The 18,419-nt window shown below is 45.2% G+C and overlaps 1 protein-coding gene across 5 annotated transcripts in view; it reads right to left on the reverse strand.

The window, feature by feature from the left end:
* Window positions 1-18,419, reverse strand: part of LOC120871593 — a 277,052-nt gene that overhangs the window by 106,137 nt on the left and 152,496 nt on the right. For all 5 annotated transcript variants that reach the window (XR_005723067.1, XR_005723063.1, XR_005723061.1 and 2 more), the window contains one exon: window positions 732-861. The gene's annotated coding sequence lies outside the window, so the exon portion shown is untranslated. The remainder of the gene's footprint in view (window positions 1-731; window positions 862-18,419) is intronic.

The raw sequence follows: 18,419 nt of genomic DNA on the forward strand, positions 1-18,419 counted from the left end.
CACTGCAATCCATGGCTTTCCGAAAAGACTCAAGAGTCTAACAGAACAGATCAAACTCCAGAGACTGGAATTCATTTTCCAATAAGGTTGGTGCCGGGAGCCTCATTCCAGCCTCATGGCCGTGGCTAGAGGTGAGCTAAGATGAGCCTTCCTCCCAGACTTCCAAGGACTTTTCGGTGCCAAGACAGAATGAGACCTACACCCTCCATCAGAGGTGTTGAGAGATCTCCCTGGCTCAAAAGTTTTGTTTGCTTGGTGTCACGGGTTAATGGAATTACAGGGAAGAAACAGAAGATGAAAGGAGAGGGAGAAATTTGGAATCACGCTACATTTTCCGTTCACTGTGTCTCTGACTGATGCTGTGTCATATGGCTGTAAAAATACATGAAGCAAAATCTAAAGGGAGGGGGAAGTCTATGTAAATGGGCCAGGTGGATAATACTTGGCGTGTTGTACATGTTTCTGCACATGGTTTTATCAAAGGGGATAATTACAGCGTATGGAAAATAGGACATATTGTTTCCATATGAGAGATAAAGAGAGAGTGTTAGAAGTGATTAAAGGGACTTAAGGGTGTAGAATGTTCTCATAATGAGAACTGCTTGTGTCCTAGAATGAGAGTGTTTTTTTTTTTTTTTTAGCCAGAATTGCAGAAGTCTTTCTAGCATTCTATAAAGGGAAGGCTTCTTAAGTTTTTGCAAGTTTGGCCAAACTCAAAACGTTAGACTCACCCGGGCAGCCTCTCTTCATTTCCTGAGTCTGTTTTGTCCGCGGATTATCTAGGCAGGTCTCCTTTGCATCTGGCAGCTTCACCGATGGGCCCCGCAGCAACACAGCTGATGAGGTCAGGAAAGCTAGAGCCTGACAACAAAAACACGAACAACCTGATTAAAAATTGGGCTAGGGACTTTTGAATGGACATTTCCACAAATTAGATACACAAATCGCCAATAAGCACATGAAGTGACGCTCCACATTACCATGCACTACGGAAATACACATCACAACATAACAAGACACTATTTCACACCCATTAGGATGGTTGTCGGAGAAGGCGATGGCACCCCACTCCAGTGCTGGAGCAAATCCCACGGACAGGGGAGCCTGGTGGGCTGCAGTCCATGGGGTCGCCAAGATTCGGACACGACTGAGCGACTTCCCTTTCACTTTTCACTCTCATGCATTGGAGAAGGAAATGGCAACCCACTCCAGTGTTCTTGCCTGGAGAATCCCAGGGACGGGGGAGTCACGACTGAAGACACGACTGAAGCGACTTAGCAGTTGCAGTAGGATGGTTGTAAGTAAGAAAATTAAACATACTGAGCTGATGAAGATGTGGAGAAACTGGAATGCTTGTACATGGGAATGGAAGTTGTAGAAGTCACTCTGGAAAGCCATGTAGCAGGTCCTCAAAAAGTTAAACATAGCATTGCTGTGTGTGTGTGTGTGTGTGTGTGTGTGTGTGTGTGTGCATGTATCAGTCGCTCAGTTGTGTCCGACTCTTTGTGACCCCATGGACTGTAGCCCGCCAGGCTCCTCACCATGTGGCCCACCAATTACACTCCTGGGTATATGCCCAAAGGAGTTGAAAACAGGCAGCTCAGTTTGGTGCTCTGTGGTAGAGGAGTGGAATGTGGGGTGGGAGGGAAGCTCAAGAAGGAGGAGATATATATATACACAGATATAACTGATTCATTTTGCGATACAGCAGAAACTAACACAACATTTTAAAGCAATTATATTCCAATTAAAAAAACTAAGCAAAATATTTTAACGGTTAATTTTATGTTATGTCAATTTCACCCCAATATAAATAAATAGGCAAATAAAAATAAAGGCTGGAGCTCACTCTCTTCCCCTCCACCTGCCGAGACCAAGAACCCTTGACCTTGCAATGAAATATCTGGGCCTCCAGCTCAATGCCAATAGCGCTAGCCTCCTTCGAACTATAACTTCCCCTCTTGGAACTAAGCTGGATGGACCCTGATGGTAAGGAAACAAACTGACTTGATTCACAGAAGGGTTTTGATACAATATCTGCCCAAGGCTGCCCAAGACATGGATTATTGCAAACTTTTTCCCTTAAATCTTTTCCTTTGTTATTAGAATTATTAGGAAAATAATTCTAGCAGATATAAAGGGAGCTGGCTGTTTAGGGCTTTGTCAGTCTCTGTTGCTCAGTAACCTGGCTTGACTGTCAAGGAAATCGGCATCCATTAAGAATTGTGTGTCATTATAACTTGGAGGTGACCTGTCTCAATGTTTTCATAGTAATAGATATAGAGTCAAGTCTTTCTTTGCCCCTTGCTCACTCTGAGTCCCTGGGCAAGACATTACCTCCATTTTCCTCATCTCTAAGATGGGCGGGCATAGGGCTTCCCTGGCGGCTCAGCAGTAAAGAATCCTTCTGCAATCCAGGAGATATGGGTTTGATGCCTGGGTCAGGAAGATTCTCCGGAGAAGGGTATGGCAACCCACTCCAGTATTTTTGCCTGGGAAATCCCATGGTCAGAGGAGCCTGGTGGGCTACCGTCCATGGGATTGCAAAAGAGTCGGACACAACTGTGCAACTAAACAATAGCAAGATGGGCATAACCATGCCTCAGGATGCTGTCGTGAAGTTAACAGAGCAGGAGTTGCTCAAATAATACTATTCTTTTCCCTTTCTGCTATCCTAGCCTGGTCTGAGAGGTTTACAGTGGGAATAATGATGCCCAGTAAGAAATAAGACAGCTGTGAAAGGGCACTGATGGTGTGACTTTAGCTTGCTGATGCTGTAGCATCCTGATCGATCTGGAAATGGATAAGATCACTACACACAGGGGAAAACTGCAGCCCAGAGAGGTTCTAAAACTTGAGAGATGTCACACAGCAAATTACCCGCAGAGCAAGAGTTTCAACTTGGGTGACTAAAGCTCCAAAGCTATAGACGAGGCATTGGGGTACCATCTGTGGGTGAGGATTCAAGTGCCTCCTTCCAGCTGGGTAGATGCCAGCTCTTGGGCACAGCATGCTCAGTGGTCCAGGTACCTTGCAACACAAGGTCACTTGCATGGTCAGAAACAGTACACTGGCTGAGTAGAAAGAATCTTCCAGCTGTAAGTTACCACTTTCCTACGTGTCTCTGGTAAGCAGCAGAGGAGGACTGTTGAAAAATAATTCTTTTTAGAATATATATATATTTCCCAGAATTTGTTCACTCCACAAATATTTATTGATTTCTTGTTACAGGTCAAGGTTTCTTCCAGAAACCAAGTACACAAGATCCCTGTGAGTTACAGAAAACTCCAGGACATGGTGAAGGACAAGGAAGAAGTAAGGACAGGGAAGCCTGGCATGCTGCAGTCTACGGGGTCACAAAGGGTCGGACACGACTGAGCGACTGCATGACTCGACTGTGCACAGAAGACTTACATTCAAGCGGAAAAGAGAGAAATTAGGTCAGAGAAACATCCAGAGGACTTCGGATTGATAAGCACTATGAGGTCACTAAAATGGGGAATGCAATAAAATGTGCAGGGCATGCTAATTTCAGTTTGGTGAGCAGGGATATTCTCTTTGAGGAAGGGGTATTTAAGTAGAGACTGAAATAGATAGAAGGAGCTGGCACTGACTTGAGGAAAGAATATTCCAGGTAGAGTGAACCTCACAGGCAAAGGCCCTGAGGTCAGAACAAACCTGTCACGTTTAAGAGACAGAGACGCTATGAGGCCAGGGTGGGACGGGCTGGGGGTCGGGAGACAACCGGCAGGTTTGAGGCCAAATCACGCAGAACCTCAGTGAACCTGAATCACCTAAGAAACGCAGTCTCACCATAAGCAATCTAACAAAGAGATAACATAAAAGATTTAAAGAGATCATGGTCAATTCATTATCTCAACTTCTAGAGAAAACTGACCAGTGATATTTTGGTGCATGTCTTTTCAAACATTCTATTTCATATCCTATCATATAAATATATATATACGGGACTTCCCTGGTTGTCCAGTGGTCGTCCACTGCAGGGGGGATGTGTTCAATCCCGTGTCAGGCAACTAAGATCCCACATGCCACATGGCACAACCAAAAAAAAAAGAAAGAAAACATATATATATATATATATATATATATAGACTTACAAGAAAAGGATCCTACAATACATCCATGAAACTAGCCTTTTGTTTTATTTTATTGTGTGTTTATTACTTAATACATCATAAACATGTTTCCATGCCTGTCCATTTAGCTATTACACGGAGTTCACTTGGACACATGTCTGGGACAGACTAGGCGCTCAACAAATATTTGTATAAGGAAAGACTGAAAGGAAAAAAAAAGGAAGGAAAGAAGGAAGAAGGGAAGGAGAGAAAGAGGAGAAAATAATTTCTAACAGCTGCTTCATCTTCCAGTGGGAGATTACAGATTAATTTCACAAGCCGTCTCCTACTGTGGGTGTTTAGGGAGGTTCTGGTGTTTCACTGCTATCAACGATGCTGCCATGACATCACCATCTCGTCCTCACACCTCAAGATACTTCTCCAACCACATCCTCAGGATAATCTCCCAGAAGTGGGATTTCTGAGACCAAGGGCATATCCGTTTTTTTAAAAGAACGTGCCCTCCAGAAAGATTGATCGACATACCCTCCCATTGGCAGCATCTGAGGGCTCTGAGTAAAATGTCGCTTACGAAAGAAAAACAAACAAACAAACAAAAAAACAGGATAGGTTTACTGAGCATCACTGGATTTCTGAAAGCTCTTATTTTCTGAAAGTTCGTCTTATTTCACTCAGTCATGTGGGCATCTTTTCCCACAAAGAAGATGGGGAACTAAAGTTTCTGATCCTTCCTCCTCCTTGGAACATTTCCAATGTGAATCATCTCAGACTTCGAGAAATGAGACCGGATGACTGGGGAAAACTCTTTTTCCGTCTCTGGGTTTGGTGTTACTGAAAGATCAGCCCTGGATCAGATGCCCCCTTCCTTCTACAAAATTAAGAGGTGCAAAAAGATTCCCTGTGCTGACTGCCAGGTCCTTTCATAAGTCACTGGTTTTAATATTGATTTGGCAACTCCAATAATGATTTCTTCTTTTAAAGAGTAGGACTTGGAGGCAAACTGCAGAATGCGGCCATGAACTTGACCGTGAACCTGGCTATGAACCCAGCTATCAACCCGGCCATGAACCCAGCTAGGAGCCTGGCCATGAACGTGGTCTGAGCTGTGATTGTTCACAACACTTTCCACATCTCTCCTACCATCTTTTAACCAAGAGCCCTTTACACGGCCATTGCTTTTGGCCTTTCCATCCTACTACAAAGGAGAACACAACTGAGGTGAGGCCTGCACCATTTACAAATACGCAGGGTTCGATATTACTAAATAAAGATGGAGTCTTCTTTTCCCAAGAAAGATTCCCTTGAAAATCTTTCCACGGAGGAGAAACACTCTTTTACCAGTTTAGAGATGAAGAAATGGAGGCCAGGAATGGGGTGATGTACTTTGAGCCTGGTCACACTGTGGTCAGCAGCAGAATCTGAAATGGAGTCAGGACCTCTGCTTGTCTGGTCCATGTCCTATGAAATTATCTGCTCTCCTGTGTGCTTCAAACATTCTCATCAACATGACCCTTCCTCTCTATTCCTTTTCATTTGTTTTTAAAGATTTTTTTGATATAGACCATTTTTAAAGTCTTTATTGAATTTGTTACAATATTGCTTCTGTTTTATGTCTGGTTTTTCTTGGCTGCAAGGCATGTGGGATCTTGGCTCCCCAACTAGAGATCAAACTCACACCACCTGCATTGGAAGGCAAAGTCTTAACCACTGGACTTCTAGGGAAGTCCATTTTTTTTTTCTTTTTTTTGGCCATGCTATAGAACCCACCTGCCAATGCAGGAGACATAAGAGCTGTGGGTTTGATCCCTGGGACAGGAAGATTCCCTGGAGGAGGGCCTGGCAACCCACTCTAGTATTCTTGCCTGGAGAATCCCCATGGACAGAGGAGCCTGGTGGGCTACAGTCCATGGGGTTGCAAAGAGTCAGACATGACTAAAGTGACTTAGCATGGCTTGTGGGATCTTAGGTTCCTGACCAGATATCGAATCAGGGCCCTCAGCAGTGAAAACTTGGTGCCTTAACCACTGGACCACCAGGGAATACCCAACCCTTCCTCTTTAGCACCAAGGAGTTGGGAAAGCAGAGAACCAACACATGAATCTGCTGTGGACGTACTTGGAAAAGCTAGGCCCAGGCGGAGAAAATGGAAGGAAAACTCAATTCTGCCATTTTACCAACCCAAGAACCATCTAGAAAGAGCACTAGTCTAGAAGCAGCCCTTTTCCTTTGCTTCCTCATTTTTTCTTTTTCTCAAGGTCACTCTCCCATATGTGCTACAGACTCAGTAGGAAGATGTGATGGGTGGATTGTGGTCCAAGTCAGCTCTGGAGAGACATTTCCAAGCTTCCCACTCCCTGCACTGCTCTGAGATGCCCACTTCACTGTGAGTCTGGCAAACCTGGGAGATCTTCCAAACTCTGAGAAACATCCCTGTTTTCTTTGGGGGAAGATTGAAGACTTCTAAATCATAACTCTTATCTGCAGGGATCCATGGGATGCTGGAGAGTGTTGGGGTAGAGGAGACTGTGAAGTGCTTACGAGGACCCACAGAAATGCCTAAACACTCAGAATAAATTAAGCAACCTCCTCCTTCCTACATTGTGGCGGGGGGTCGGGGGGGAGAAAACAAAGGGGGTGGGCCGGGGGGAAAGGCAAGGAAAAGGCCAGGGAGGGTTTATAAAGGCAGCCCTTCAGACTCTACAGCCCACTAATCTCAGTTATTTCCCTGGCGTGGGTTGACCTTGTCCTCCATTCACTGGCTTCTCTGCCCTTGCATTTAGCCCAGAACTTGGCCTTTGTTATTAGATGGACAGAGGGGAGGCTGGGCTGCCTTTGCACCCATCTCTTCCCTCCCAGCCCATCCCCATCCCCTGCCTCACCCTCCATGCAGTCAGCCAGCCAACATGAAACGGCACACTCCAAGGATCAAGCAAAACCACTTGTGGTCCACACGGCAGAGAACCAAGAGTGAAGAATCCAAGTGAGCCCCCTCTTTACCTTGACCCAAGGACAGGGTGAGTGCTCAGTGAAATTATCAGAAAATGCCTGAAGAGTCTCTGGAAGGATTCACCATCTTCCTGATGCGGTCTGTTGTCGACCGTGTCTCAGAGGCAGGGACCTTGGTGGCTCCAGGAACTATGATCTGGACAGGTGCTGTGACTTCAATTTCAGTCTCAGTCTACAGAGAAAGATACTGAGCATTAGAGAAATTAAGTCAGCTGTCCAAATTTCACAGCAAACGAGCAACAGAGCTACAGCTGTAAACCAGGCACCCCTAGGTTCCAGCCTTTGTTCAAAAGCCAAGTGATCCAATATGGTAGCCACCAGCCATGTGTGGTGACTGAACTTGCCCAGGCACATGGTTTCTAAGTGCTGAGGGCAAGATGGGAATCCAGAAAGTCTAACTCCTAGTCACCAACTCTTACCTTCTATCTACCTATATATATCTCCCATGATCCCTACCAGAGTTACTTCTAGGCTCTTCTAAACTCTTGCACTCTTAGACAAGATGCAGTGAAAAGAGCAATGTTCTAGCCCCAGCTCTGCCACTTCTCAGCCTGGTGAGGCACTGCCCCTCTCAGACCCCTGGTTCTCTATCCATTAAATGAGAATACAGATAACATCAAGGCTCTACAACATCCCAGAATCCAGAGAGGGAGAGGAAATCTCCTGCCCCCACTTCATCCAGGGCCACTTCCAGAGTGTCTGTAAAACAGACACTGTGTTATCAATCTTGTTTCCTAGGAGGAAAAAAAAAATCTTTGAAAACCACGAAGTCTTTGAACTTCCAGGGCCTGCGCAGTGAGTGGAGAAGAGAGGGAGAAGGTTGTGGCTTGGAGATGAAGCCAAAACGAAAGAGGATCAGATCAGCCTCTGGGTCATCCAGCCAAGTCAGATACCAAGTGAGGCTTTGCTTGGAGTTTTGGGAAGATGGGAGCCTGGCTCCACCAGGAAGGGGTGAGCAGGGGGACAAAGGTGATGCCATCAGGGCAGAGGTGCCAGAGGGCAGAGCCAACAGAACAGAAGCCTGAACTGTGTGAGGACTTCCCTGGCGGTCCAGTGGTTAAACTCTGAGCTCCCAATGCAGGAGGCCCAGGTTTGATCCTTGGTCAGGGAACTAGATCCCACATGCCACAACTAAAGATCCCAGGAGCCTCAACGAAGACCCAGCACAGCCAAATAAATAAACGAAAGAAATGAAAGACTGCAACAAAAAAAAAAAAAGAAAGAAGAAGAAAAGAAACCAGAACTGTGTAGCACGCTGTGAGTCAACTCACTGCATCCTCAGCCCTTGACTACCCAGCCCTCCTTCCGCGTCTACCGTCCCATTTTACAGATGATAAAGCTGAGCCCCAGAGAAGACACACAACTTCCCAAGGTCATTCCTTCTTCTATAGATGCACTCAACATACAGTCACAGAGCACCATCCAGATTCTAAGAGTTCACAGCAGACCTGGGTCCCTTCTGTATTTAGAAGCTCTTGGGAACATTCACAGATGAATTAAAGTCAAAACAGTATCACACACAAACCGGGGTGTGAGTTACTGCTTAATGCATGTAACAAACGAACATATTGAACACCATTCCAGGTGCAACAAAACCATGTCATTGGACTATTCATGAATAGCCCAATTGAAAGATTTATTTAAAAAATAAATAATAAAAGGATGTTCATATATCAACAAGAGATATGTTCCAAGCATAGGACATAAGTTCCGAGTCATGTGACAAATGTCACCTCCTTTCAATGTTCTCAGGACACTTCTATGTGCAGATATACAACCATTGGGGGATAATCTCAAACATCAAAATTTACAACCTTTGATGAACTTGAGGCTGAGATGAAATCACCCCTTCCAGCATATACTTAAAACTAAGCCTTGCTGGATAAGGAGGAAGTGGGAAATAGGGCCAGCTTTTGGGCTCCCTGAGCACCCAGTTTATTGAGGAGGCTTGTGGGTACCACAAGGCAGAGGCAATCAGGATGTTCTGATGGGAGAACTCTGTGCAGAACCTGCGTGCTCCGTTGCTAAGTCCTGTCCAAATCTTTGCAACCCCAGGGACTGTAGCCCACCAGGATCCTCTGTCCATGGGATTCTCCAGGCAAGCATACTGGAGTGGGTTGCCATTTCCTCCTTCAGGGGATCTTCCCAACTCAGGGATCAAACCCACATCTCTTATGTCTCCTGCACTGGCATGCTCCCATCCTCTGAAGCCATGGCGAGTTTCAGGACCCAGGAGGGCAGACCGTTGGGGAGGCTAACCCTGATCGTTTTGCAGCCCCATGACTCTGAGACCATCTCGTCATGACACAGGCTTCCTCCCTAAGAGACTCCCATGGACCTCGACACACCCCCACGTCCACGGAGTCAGAACACATTAGAGCGAAGTTTTGTTCCCCAGAGCCTCTCGTCTCAGCAAAGCCAGCTAATTCAGATTTAAACTCCCTCTTAATAGGCTGAGTTGCTGAGCCTTCTAATTAATGCCACATGTTTCCCTCAGCTGTCATCCCGAATAAATGTTTACAAAGCTATTAACGTACTGTATTTGTAAACCGGGACAGCTCAGCTTTGGGGAGTCATGTGGTATGCATTTTCTCCTCAAAGATGGAAAAGGCTTAGCAATAATAAATACATTGTTTTGCAGGGATGGGAGCAAGGCGTTGCCTGAAAAAAAAAAATTTATTGCAAGCTTCCTGAGACAGCATGGCTGTGTGTACGTGAGGAATGGAAGATTTCTTGAGTTCAGAAGAGCTATGAGGGGCCGGATTTGGCCCAGGTTCATGCTTGGAGGGGAGGGACTCCAGGGGCAGAAGAAAGCACTGGTTTGAGATCCAGAGACCCGGACTCTGGTTCCAGCCCCTCTGCTCACCAGCCTTTTGGGAACTCAGTTTGTCCATCTGGAAAATGGGAGGCTGGACTCTTCAAATTTTTCCATCTTTTTTTAAAATTTATTTTTCTGTGTTGAGTCATAGTTGCAGCATGCAAACTTGGGGTTCAGGGACTGTAGTTGTTGCATTCGGGCTCAGTAGTTGCAGGCACGGGCTCATATGGGGTCTTAGTCCCCCAACCCAGGGATCAAACCCACATTGCAAGGCAGATTCTTAATCACTGGGCCACCAAGGAAGTCCTAAGAATTTTCCATCTTGGATCCAGGATTCTAGTCTTGATTTGTCCTCTGCTTTGACCTCCAGAGGACACCTGGAAGGCTCTTGCATAAGCTCTTCTAAGGGTCTCCATGGCCCTAAAGATAAAGTCCTAACATCTTAACATAAGACCCCAAACTTGGCATCATCTTCCCTACTTTCTTCTCCAGCCCCATTTCTGGAGAAGAAACCCCGCCTGCTTCATACTCCAGCCATGCTCAACGCACCATCGCTTTCCTGAAAAGAGCCCCACTGAGGCTCACTTCTAAGCCTTTGCCTGTGCTGGCTTCTCCACGAGCAGCATGCTTTTCCCCTCAATTCCCTGCTTACCTAGCCTATTTCTACACGTTTTGTCCACATCACTGCTTACATATCACTTTCCCTTGGTAGCCTTTCTGGAACTCTCAGGTCCCTCCCAAATGCACCCACAGCACCCAGAATGCCTCCTGCCTCAAGGCAGTGTTACCTACAAGCCCACCCATAACGTGTAAGTATGAGCTCCAAAAAGAGCTGGGGTGTTGTCTATTTTATTTGATGCTATGTCCCAGTGCCTTACAAACAGAGGGGACTTTCAACCTGTGTTGCTGATGAATATGAAGTAAAAGATGATGGGGGCAAGTTTCCAGCACAAAGGAGAGTGCAGGGGTCTTTTAGATATTTTCCATCTCCAGGTATTTTGATTCCAGACATATATCATCTTGCAGGGCCCTTTCCATTGCTGACCAGATTCACAATCATGAGCTCAGAAAGGTTAAGTCACTTGCCCATTGTTATCCAGCTAGTCTGGAACTGCAGCCCGTATTTAAACCTAAGACCTTTAGTCTCTAAAAGCCCAGACTTTCACCTACTGTGATATTCAATCCCCCTAGCAGTGCCACTACCCCTGCCCACCTAAGTCTGACCTGATTCCCACACTTGCTGATATAAGTGGCCTTAGCACAGTATCTAGTTATTTTCCACCTACTTGTCATGATAATTACTCAGGATACACTCATCAGGACTCTGGGTTTAAGTGACAGAAAATCAACTCCAATTGACATTCATCAAAGTAGGGAAGTAGAAAGATAATAATTCTTCTGTTGAACCACAGAAAAAGGCAGGCAGGAAACAGGCTCTAGGGATGCCCAGAATCAAGGACTCTGACCCAGCAGTCCTCTGTCTCCACTCTTTTTCAAAGCCAGCTCCCACCAAGAAGCAGGAATTATTGCCACACCTGAGTAAAGATCACAAACATAGTCTTTCCTATCAGCTCCCTTGTAAAAATCCCAGGGAAGCAATTTGATTGGCCAAGCCTGAGTCACATGCTCCTGCCTGGACCAATCACTGTGGCTGAGGGTGGAATATGGTGATACTAGGTCCAGAGCCCCATGTTTACTTGGAGTTGGGGAGAAGCCTTTTCCAAAATTCTGGGATATAGCCCTTCATTTTCTTGGAGTTCCACATTTGATGAAAAGAAGTGACTAAATCAACACACATCTAAAGCCCAGTGCACAACAGCTACCCCAGAGGAAAGCAGAAAAGGCCCTTGTTTCCAGATGAATTTTGTAGAGCACTGTCCATGGGAATGGATGGAAGAAAAGCAAAGCGTTCTACCACCTGCATTTGGGTTCGCTCACTTTTGCATCAAGAGTGCCTAAGACAGTGCCAGGTATATAGTAAGTGCTCAATAAATATTTGTCAAAGGAACACATTCGTGAATGAGAGCAATATGTCTTGTAAGAATATGAAAATGCCCCTGCTTCATCACAAGGTTCAAGGGTCAAACCAGCATGGATTCAAATCTCAATGTCAGCACCTCGAAGTTGTTCAACTAGGGGACATCACTTCATCCATCAGAATCTCAGTTTTAGCCTCTATAAATGGGAAATAACATGCCTATCTCCTGTTGTTGAGAACGGAATTAAATAACCTCTCCGAAATACCTGGAATGGTGCTGGGACCCCAGACTGCTGTCCCATATGTGGCAGAGAGTGGATGGTACTCTTTTTTTTTTTTTTTTAATATTTATCTATTTGGCTGCACTGGGTCTTAGTTGGAGCATGTGGGATCTTTAGCTGCGGCACACAAACTCTTAGTTGTGGCATGTGGGATCTAGTTCCCTGACCTGGAATCAAACCCGGGGCCCCCTGCATTGGGAGCTCAGAGCCCCAGCCACTGGATCACCAGGGAAAAAGTCCCTGGATGGCATTATTTATAAAAATGTATCCCACTCCCTCCCCATGTGGCAGTTTAGCTTGACTTTTTGTGCAATAGCAGTTTTCCAAATTTACTTGTTCAACACTTAGAGCACAGCAAAAAATATGAAGACAAGATTTTTTGTGAGAGCTAGTGTCCTTTACAACAAAACGTGATTTTCCTACAGACTCTCCACGGTGAATTGAAAACGGCTTGAACTGGTTCCCTTCCAAGCAGCAGACACAATTGCTGCCGATCTCATGGCTTTTTGGAGGGATAGCTGGCCCTTCCAGGGGTATTTCGATGCTCTGGGCTCGGCTGACTCTATTTTTAAAAAAAAAATTGGTGTGAAATACCAACCCGGTTGAAATAGCAACACTTCTGAAATTGCTGCCGATGTTCTGTAACACAAAATCCAAAGAACATACAGGTCCCTTGACGTCTTCTCTCAGCACTACATACGCCCAGTATTCTGAGCCCCCAAGCCAAGAGCACGAGTTTTTCACAGATATTGGCAACCACCTGAAGGTAATACAGCAGCAGCCAGGCCAGAAATGATGCTGAAACTATTTCCAGGATTCTATAAATCCACAGTAACATTTTTGCTTTTTTTTTTTTGATCCATCCTATCTCCCCTGCCCTCCACAACCCCCTTCTGTTCCTTTAGTTCTCTATACCCCTCCCTCTTCCATGACAATGGAAGGAAATATTTATCTCCATACGTGAGTATGAACCACACAGAATTCATCACCAGAGAAGCGCATCACTCTCGGTTCCACTTTGGAAAACATTTCCTCTCTTCCATTCCTCCTGATCCAAGAAAACTGTTTCTAGAACATGTTTTTTGGCTCGCCTGTGTTCAGGATTCCTGGGCTACAGGCTCAGCAAGGTCCCTGTGTGTTCTTGAATCGATGAAGACCCCGGACTTCACATCCAGTCTTTGGAGTCCTGGGTGCCCCTTGAATGATGGTGGGGAGCAGAATTCCCCATGTCCTTTACACCAGGAACCTGGACTGGACTGGCTGATTGGTCTTATTTAAAGCAGCAAATCCTGGGACTTCCCTGATGGTCCAGTGGTTAAGTCTTCGTGTTCTCAATGCAGGAGGTGTGGGTTTGATCCCTGGTTGGAGAACTAAGATCCCACATGCTGCATAGCACAGCCAAAAAATTTTTTTAATTAAAATAAAAATTAGGACTTTCCTGGTGGCTCAGTGGTACAGAATCCGCCTGTCAATGCAGGAGACACGGCTTTGATCCCCAGTCAGTGAACTAAGATCCCACATGCCGCAGAGCCACACTACTGAGCCCGCAGGGCACACTGGAGAATCTGTGTGACCCATCAAAAGATCTTGTATAATGCAACAAAGATACTGCATAACACAACTAAGATCGAGTGTAGCTGAATAAATAATAAAAATTTAAAACAATATTTTTTTAAAGTGAGTCTATTTAATAAAGAAAAATAGGATGTGAGTTAACCGCATATGCTACTCGAATGTGGCAAAAGAATCAAAGGGAGGTAAGCAAGTGAAAAACCAAATTTGAGAATTGCCCACTTAAAGAACCGCTAAAGTTTTCTCCCCACTGCCACCAAAACTCTGATCGAAAAATATTACCTTCACCAACTAACCACAGTGCCTAGAGTTCTTGCACTGCTGCTTCTCAGAAGGCAGTCTAATTCACTATATCCCTTTGGGAAGTCCCTTCACCTCCTGAGCCTCAGTTTGTCCATCTATAAAATGGGTCAGCTCTTTCCTAGTGGGCTTCCCTGGTGGCTCAGATTGTAAAGAATCTGCCTGCAGTATGAGAGACCAAGGTTTGATCCCTGGGTCAGGAAGATCCCAAGAAGGGAATGGCAACCCACTCCAGTATTCTTACAGAATCCCATGGACAGAGGAGCCTGGTGGGCTACAGTCCATGGGATTGCAAAAAGTGGTACACGACTGGGTGACTAACACTTTCCTAGTAGGAATATCAGATTCTCCTGAGTTAAGCCTATGGTTTAGAAATGCTAGTTCTCACACTGGCTACATGGGAACCACTGGAAAAGGTCATTAAAAAGCACTCGTCCCCAAACTCCAGCCTCAGAGAGTCTGATACAGTAGGTCAAGTGCAGAGCTTGGGGATAATCTGAACTTACCTCCTCGGCGATTTTGATCAAGGGCCAGTTTTAAGAACCACTCAACTGAACTATTGAAAATTGTTCATTGATCATTCAACAAATACTTGCCAAATATCCCCTCTAGGTCTTGCCCAGTTCAGGGTAACAGAGAATGATGAGGTCTCAGCCCTCTGGGATCCTACAATTTCAGATTGTAGAAAGAGCTTGAACTTGAGATAACATCAACTCCCTGTGTGCCAGTTCCTATTAAAGAGTTGTATGTATATTAACTGTGGCACATTGGATTTCCACAGAAAAAGACCACAGCATATTGCCAGTTCCTAATGCCTTTCCAGAATTTTGCCACTCCCCCGACAGCCAATGGAGTCTTTCTGTTCTCCCTGAAACTGAGGGAAAATGTCTTTACTTCCCCATGAGCAGGAAGTAGAAGCAGTGACCCTCTGTGGCAGCCAAGTCAGATCATAAAAGGAAATAAGTATTTCTTCCACTTGGTCTTCTCTCTCTTGGGATGCTCATCCTTAGAACCTAAGCACCATCTTGTAAGGAGGCCAAGTAGCCACAGGAAGATGCCACATGTAGGTGCTTTGGCTGTCTGGTCCAACAGAGCCCTGGGCAGTCACTAAACACAAGAATGGACAAGCCTGCAGCTGATTACAGCATCCAACCTTCCACCTGTTACCAAGCGGAACATAGAGCTTGTCCCCAATGAGCTGGACCCAAGTTGGAGATTTATTAGAAAATCAATATAACTCCCTTTTTAAAAAAAATCAGATACGCTTTTTTTAACATTTCATTTTATATTAGCGTAGCCTGGTGGCTCAGCAGGTAAAGAATCCACCTGTAATGCGGGAGACCTGGGTTCAGTCCCTGGGTTGGGAAGATCTCCTGGAGAAGGAAATGGCTACCCACTTCAGTATTCTGGTCTGGAGAATTCCATGGGCTGTATAATCCATGGAGTCGCAAAGAGTCAGACACGACAGAACGACTTCCATTTCACATAACCAATTAACAATGTTGTGATAGTTTCGGGTGGACAGCAAAGGGACTTAGTCATATACAAAACGCCTCTCTCATCTAGGCCGCCACATAACACTGAGCAGAGTTCCCTGTACGGTAGGTCCTTGGATAACTCCCTCTTTTAAGCCACTAAGATTCAGGGCAGTTTGTTACCCAGCAGTAGGTAACTATAAGATAAGCCCACAAGAGCTCCACAACCCTACAAGAAATACACAATTTCTGCCTTATGACAGATGAGAAAACTCAGGCTTAGCAAGGCAAAGCCACTCGTCCCACTTCACACAGATAACCAGCAACACAGTCAGATTTTGAACCAAAGCCTGTCTTCTCAGAATCCACGTTCTTTGTTGATGTGAGGGGTCAGCAGGTCAGTCGAAAGGGTGTAGAATGTTTGAGTTGGGAAAAGACAGGGGAGGAAGTGATGGAAGAGATAGGCCAGGAAATGAGCTTAGAGAAAAAGCAGAGCAAGCCGGAAAAAATAAGCAGACGTGCCACTGGAATTAAAATCATTCAAGGTCAACCTCTACCTGGATCAGCTAGGAATGCTTCCTACTGTGCAAATACCAGAGGAGAATCCATGGCTCGGCACTCGATACCCAAGTCAGAGGGACTGGGAGGGTTCTTTCCATCTTCCCATATCTTCCTTCAAGAGGGACTGGGGGCTTGTCCTTGGAATCCCACTTCTTCCTGCTCTCCCCACTCCCAAGTTTTCTCCCTCAAACACGCAGCACCTGATTCACATGGATGAGATACTGAGGAAGCAGATACTAAAGAAGAATATCTTTCTTCTGGTGACAATCCATTTCTCTCTCCCTCTTGCTTGAAAGATGGGCCCTTCAGCAGGGACTGAGAAAATGACTCTTTCATATTCTGGGCAATACTTCCTGGTTTTCACCTTCATGAGTGTCCCCTGCACCCCCCAAGGGAGATGTTTTATAAAGATAATCATAATTTATTCAATGCCAGGCACTGGGTTAAGTGCTTGACATCTATGATTCTATCTGCTGCACTTCAGAATGGGCCATGGTGGAGATTAAATGACCCATGACACATGAAACAGTCCCATGTCAGACTCTCAAAAGCTAACTTTATTGACCACCTGAGGCTCCGCCGATAATAGTAATTCATTAGGATGATTACTGATTACAACCACCCTATAAGATAATACCTCTTATGATATTAGGTTTTAGGTCCTGTGACATCCCTATTTCATGATGACAAAACTGAGGTAGTGACAGCATTGGTCCAAGATCACACAACTTACAAGTGCCAAAGCCAGGACGCACACTCAGGATACTGCTGCAATGATGTCCATGCTTGTAAGCAAAGTGTGCATTCACTCCCAGGCGCCCCTCGGTGCCGCCAGCCCCCATCTTGCCTTCCCTCTCATCTCCTTGCTTCCATGGCTCATTCTTTGCCCTGCAACATGCAAGAGCCCAAGCGCGATTCCAAGCCCGTTGTACTTCTTCGACCAACAGCTTCGTAATACTATTACTGCTGATGGCTTTTCATTCCCAATGCCAAACCTGATTTGGAGTTCACGAGGCTGAGGGTTTCAATCCAGGCCCTGTGGACAGGCTCCGGGAGCCCTAAGTGACTGGAGTTTACAGACAATCTAATTGTTATTGACATCTGTGTCTGATTGTTCATCAAAGAGGAGCTGTCTTGTAGGCCAAGTCATTCTATTCCCCGGCCCCCTTTCAGCCTCCCCACTCATGACCAAACATGGATGCACCGGTAGGAGCAGGCCAATCAATCGTAATATCACTCTCCATCTATCAGAGGTGCTTTTGTGGGCTTGGGTATAGGCATAGATCAGAGAGAGGAAAACAGGAAGATGAAGAAATGAATGAATATTATTGTGCATTGAATCTGAAATGGAACCATTTACGCAAACAGAATAGATATTACAAAAAATATCCATCTATCTAAAGGTAAATATATATCTACATACATCCATACACTTAGAGGTGATAGGTAGATAGATAGATAGGCTGAAATATATCTATATCTATATTGATATCCTCCATCACTTGAGAGGCTAATTATTAAGAAGCATGTCACTTACCAATTCATTCTGCTTGGGTGAAGCCCAGTGTCCGAGGAAAATGTCCAATTTCATCTTGAATGACATTTGTGTCAAGTTAAACAACTTTGATCATAATCAATCCAATAAGTTGATAAATTACCTTGCCCCACTCGACCAAAAGAGCAGCTTATTTGTGTCATGAATCTGTCCTTCATTTTATTTAGTTCCGTTTTTCTAGAGTGTCCCATTGGCCATATCTCCCTTTGTAGAGTTATCTTGAGAAAACCGAAACCATCGGCCTCTGCCAAAGGCTGGCTGCATCTGACTTCAAGAGTTTTCACAATTCCTCTTGATTTTCAAAATGTCTGAATACCTCACAACATCAGTCAGACAAAGGTCATTTGCAGAGTGGTCAAAGTTTCGCACTGAGCCATCCATACTTTCTTGGACGCTAAACAGTGACACAGTCTTTTGGAATGGCTGGCATATTGGTTGGTTACCATGATGATCCTGATCTGCTCAGCCACAGAACTGAGGTGGTTTTTTTCTTCTTTTGGCTGAGCCATGCAGCATGCTGGGTTTTCGTTCGCCAACCAGGGATCGAACCCTTGCTCCCTGCAGTGAAAGCACGGAGTCCTAACCACTGGATAGCCAGGGAAGTCCCGGGGCTTTTCTTTGCTTAAAAAGAAACTTGGCACATGAAAACAACAATGCGTTCTACATACTACCAGAAAGACAAAAATTTAAAAGACTGATGAGCCCAAGTGCTGATGAGGATGTGGAATGACTGAAGCCCTCACACCTTGTTGATGAGTCTTGTGCACTAAGTTATG

The sequence above is a fragment of the Oryx dammah genome, unplaced genomic scaffold (genome assembly GCF_014754425.2).
Source record: "Oryx dammah isolate SB20612 unplaced genomic scaffold, SCBI_Odam_1.1 HiC_scaffold_12, whole genome shotgun sequence".
Lineage (NCBI taxonomy): Eukaryota > Metazoa > Chordata > Mammalia > Artiodactyla > Bovidae > Oryx > Oryx dammah.